The sequence below is a fragment of the Babylonia areolata genome, chromosome 12 (assembly GCF_041734735.1).
Source record: "Babylonia areolata isolate BAREFJ2019XMU chromosome 12, ASM4173473v1, whole genome shotgun sequence".
Taxonomy (NCBI): domain Eukaryota; kingdom Metazoa; phylum Mollusca; class Gastropoda; order Neogastropoda; family Buccinidae; genus Babylonia; species Babylonia areolata.
This window is the reverse complement of record NC_134887.1, coordinates 25,107,927-25,113,044: the sequence shown is the minus strand read 5'-3', so window position 1 is coordinate 25,113,044 and position 5,118 is coordinate 25,107,927. Positions and strand designations below refer to the sequence as shown.

The following is a 5,118-nucleotide window of genomic DNA, read 5'->3' as shown; positions in this document are numbered from 1 at the left end:
CTGCAGCAAAATAACATCAAGTAATCATGTGTCTGTGTGTGAAACTGCTGGATTCATGTTTCAGGAACATTATTTATGGCTTATAAGCAAAATAAATTACTGATGGCAAGAAAGGAGACAAATACTGACTGAACAAAAATTACAAAGCAATAAACACAAAACAGTACAATTTATAGACTGGAATATACACACAAACTAAATTACATGGCAGCAAAATCAGTTTATTTTGAAAATGCTTGAAACAGAATTTGCTTAGCACAATACTTCCTGGCCAAGTTTCAAGTTTTAATTATCCTTCCACTCCTACTGGACTATGGAGGATTACTACAAAATAATCTTTTCATGCCCAGAACAAACATTTCCAAATACGCAACAATGTCACATTAAAGTTGAGAAAACACAAATGTCTTTTAACTCCAAAAGTATAGCTAGACAACATTTGCAAATCTAATCATCAATCTCACAGCTAAAATGACTTTTTTGCCTCCTTTGAGCATATTACAAAAATTAAAAACCGATTTTAGAGACAAATATTTTTTAGGAACATATTTATTTCGCAACTGATCATAATTGGGACATTCCATTATAAAATGAAACTCATCCCCAATCACAGACATGTTACGAACCTTACAAAGCCGTAACTCTTGTGGTATGCCTTTGTGTCTCCCTGTTTCTATTTCCAGCTTATGATTACTACTTTGAAATCTGAAGAAGCTGATAACATAATTATCCGGCATTTGACTTGTATATTTTTCTCTACCAAATTCACTTTTGAAATTTTGATAAAACAAACATTTACTACTCGCCTCTAGAGCATGTCTCCATAGATTTTGAAAACTACCTCTGAAAGCAATGTTGACATTCTTGCAGAAAGATTCCCTCTCCAAGAAGAATTGAGCATCCCAAACACAGTCATACCCTGCTTCTATTAAAATTGGTCTGATACAACTCATCCACTTTGAAGAATAAATACCATTTCGATATAAGTCAAGTAATATCAAATATATTTTCCCAAAATATTTTTCTGTGTTTGATATCACTAAGCTGGTCTAAAATTGAGCTAATCTCATTTTCACTAACGCACTAATTGGATAAATACCAGTTTCTCCATAAACAATTTGGGTCATAGTATTTCTGTTCAGTCTGAACAAGCGGTTCTAAAATTTCAATTCTAATTTTTCAAGTATATCTACATTTTCATAATCCCATATTTCTGCACCATACAACAAAATATGAACAATCATAGACTGGTACATGTCCAGAATGATATGTAAAGCCACCATGGCGAAGTGGTTAGCGTCGCGGACTGACGGCTGGGAGGACGCGGGTTCAAATCCCAGCGGAGGTGGGTTTTTCGGCCCGTGGCCGGCTCCTACCCAGAGTTGAGTGTGCTGTGGGCTTAAATGGGGAGACTGGGACCACACAGTCGAGTGTCATCCACTTCAAGGATGCGTCTTTGGGTGTGTTGCTCTAATTACCTGACCAACACTGCAAGTGTCTGTATCTCTCGGGCCTGGTTAATGCCGGGATATCATTATGACAGGAAGTGTAGAGTACAGCCTTGTCACGCAGTCCCAAACCAAAATGGACCTCCATAGCAACATCGTCATCATCATCGTCATCCTCCTTCTCCTTCATCGTCATCAATATAAACAAAATAGTCTCAAAGTCTGTGACCTTTCATGCCCTGCTCTCATGGTGACCTCAGTTTCGATACCCCTCCACTTCCGTGCTTGGGGTGAGTCCTGTCAATGTCGTCAGTGTCGGCAGATTCATGGCGGGGCTGTTGTTTGAGGGACGTGGTGGCGGTCTCCACTCTGGGAGAGACACTCACTCAGTCTGGCTCCGCGACTAAGCCATTATTGTCGTTAGTAGGGGGCTTAGTAGGTGGTGTCCTAAGTACGTTAAAACAGAACAGGCACCACTGAACACCACCGAAGTGACTCAGCAGCAGTGCAGGGTCTCCTCTGGTGTGTGGCCTCCAGGCGACCTAACATCGATGGTTCTCTGTGGACTGCCGACGCTGGAACTGCGGCGGACGAACCCGGGTGTGGCCGTGTATGGGGGAATCTAAATGAGCGGTGTGGGAGTAATGCCACTGAAACGGTGCAGATGATGGGGCAGCAAAAAAAAAAAAAAAAAAAACAACAACAAAAAAATCTTGATTTCTGGCTGACTGAAGTAACGAAAACAGAGCTTTTTGGCCCTGTTCATAAATCATTTTTTAGCTTTGTAAAAAGTTCCGTTTCTACTAAATTCGATACCAAGATATTTAAAAGAATCGACAACATCCAAACATGCATCACCAAACTTAAAAACAGGCTTTAACTTGTTTGTAGAATTAAATATCATCACTTTAGTTTTCTTTACATTGACCACTAGTTTCCATTTTAAACAATATTTGTGAAAAACATTGAGGGACTGTTGTAATCCTTCTTTCGTCTCCAAAAGTAAAATTGTGTCATCTGCATACAACAGTACAAATATTCACATGTAATTATCTAACTCTGAAATGTTAACATTCAATAAAAGATCAACAGATGGACTCTTATGCTCAGTCAAATACGCCTCATCATTGAGATACAGAGAAAAAAGCAAAGGCGAGAGATTTTCTCCTTGTCGTACACCCTTACAGATGCTAAAGAAATCAGATTTTTCACCATTTTAAAACACACGACTTAATTCTATCATACATGTTCATTATGACATGCAAAATTTTACCATTCACGCCTTCATGAACAAGTTTTTGCCATAACCCACTTCTCCAAACTGAATCAAAGGCTTTTTTAAAATCAACAAAAGCACAGTAAAGTTTCTTCTTTTTCATGGAGAAAATATCAATTAGTGATTTCAAAACAAACATTTGATCGAATATAGAATAGGACTGTTTAAATCCTGCTTGGGCCCCTGAAAGTATATTGTTTACATTGATGTAATCAGTCAGTCTAGCATTTAACACTAGTGAACAGTTTTCCAACACAGCTGAGCAAAGTTATTCCCCTATAATTATCACAGTCAAGTTTATCACCTTTGCCTTTATACAATGGCAATATCAAGCCGGATACCCATTTTTCTGGTACAACACCTTCGTCTAGTATCTTGTTAAATAATTTACAATATGTTTCTGTCAGCAAAGGAACGCTGTTAATGATATATTTATTACGAATCATGTCTTCACCAGCACTTTTGCCTTTCTTCAGTCTTTTGATGGCTGAAGTAATCTCATCTTCAGTAATACATGCATTTAAAATATCATCATTATCCTCTAAATTGATAATGTGCATTGCCGTTGTTCTGTCAATATGTTCATTAACATTAAGGTTGCTGAAATGGTGAAACATGTCTTCTAAATTTATGGGACATGATGTTTTCTTTTTCTTTTTAATTCTATTTCATACTTCTCTTGAACTGCTTTTGCGTAAACTTCATAGTTCTCTGTGCTATTTTTTTCTCCACGACTTTTCTGCTTTCTTTAAAACGGACTTGTAACTTTAGCTGACTCTTTTGAGCATGTCTCTATTTTCACTAGAATTTCTTTTTTTTACTCTGTGTTTAGTTTTAAAATATTTTGATCGGCTTCATTTGCATGTGGAATCAAACCAACTGCGACCATCTCTGTGTTTTGTCTTAGAAGTATGAATTTGATATGTCCCGAGAGTATCTTTTGCTATCTGAATCAGAATGTTTGCAAGCTTATCATTTATGACGTCAATATCAGCAGCATCAATTGCATCATTTAAGTGTGTAAGCTCAGCGTTTGACAAATTTTCTTGAAAAGAAGCAGCCTTTTCGTGTTCCCATTTTCGTATTATTAAATTTGATGTGGCACATTTTTTATGACACGGTATGACAGCCATATCAGTATGATTTTTGTGGTTCAATATGTGACACTCAGTAGCCAGAGACAAGATCAATGGGCTGTGTACATCAGATAATAAAGCATCAAATGGGGAAATAGTAAAATCTGTTATTTTTGTGAACAAAAAGGGGGATCCAATCATGCAGTCAACCACAGTACAGCCATTACTAGTGAACATTCCGATTCCATCATCTCTCCCTGCTCTTCCATTAAGAACATACAATAAAGATGATTTACACAAGTCAATCAATCTATACCCATAGTTGTTTGGTCGACGATTATCTTGATTATGTCTACACTTAACTGGATATAACTGCTCATCTAAAACATTGATCAAATCATGGAATGGACCATTACTGTCACTCTGATGTTGATCAATAAAATCTTTCAAATTTTTTGTATAAGCATTAAAGTCACCTGCTAACAGAATACAACAGACATATTTCCTCTGTATATCAAAGAGCATGTTTTCAACATCATCAAACATATCAACACTACTATACATTGATCCTTCAGGAGGGATGTAAACCACTCCAACACACACATCTTTATCATATCCCGTTAAAGATGATTTTATCATGAACCATGCCGAGTTGCTGTCTTTGTTTGGTAGAGTGGTTATATAATTACAATATTTCTTTTTGTATGCAAAAGCAACACCACCTGAACGTTGGTATGATGAACATTTTCGACTGAAAACATGTATTGTATACCCAAGTTCATTGAAAACATTTTCAAGGAATGAGTGATCTTGCTTGTCTGTTTTTGTTTCTGTTAATAAAATAACATCAAACTGACTATTGTGTGTAACAAATTCACTATGTTTTAACCTACTTCGCAACCCACAAACATTGAGTGATACAAAGCTTATATTATGTCTTTCACCATCTGAGCTTTTTGAATAGTTCACAAAAGAATCATGTAAAGCAGAACAACAATCACGTGAAATAAAACAATCAACAAAACTGTCAGGTAACAAATTTTGACCGTTTTCTGAAAGAAAACTGCATTGCCCTCCGTCGCACCCCTATCCCACAACATGCTGAAGACCCAAAGCTTCAAAGTCTACACTGTCCACACCAAGGTGGAATAGGTCATCAGGGTTGTCAATCAGGATGACCTTAACATTTGTGGTTTGGCCCGGCGTCTTCTTGAGGATACAGCGGATCCGACCGTCATGCACTGTCGACACCCTGTCAACTGCCTTGTTGCGCTTTGCCACGTGTAGCAGTCTGGAGCGGAGAGGAGTCAGGTCGTCA

At 37.5% G+C, this 5,118-nt stretch overlaps 1 protein-coding gene across 3 annotated transcripts in view; it reads right to left on the bottom strand.

The window, feature by feature from the left end:
* Positions 1-5,118, bottom strand: part of LOC143288468 (uncharacterized) — a 35,962-nt gene that overhangs the window by 9,919 nt on the left and 20,925 nt on the right. The gene's annotated exons all lie outside the window — the stretch shown is intronic.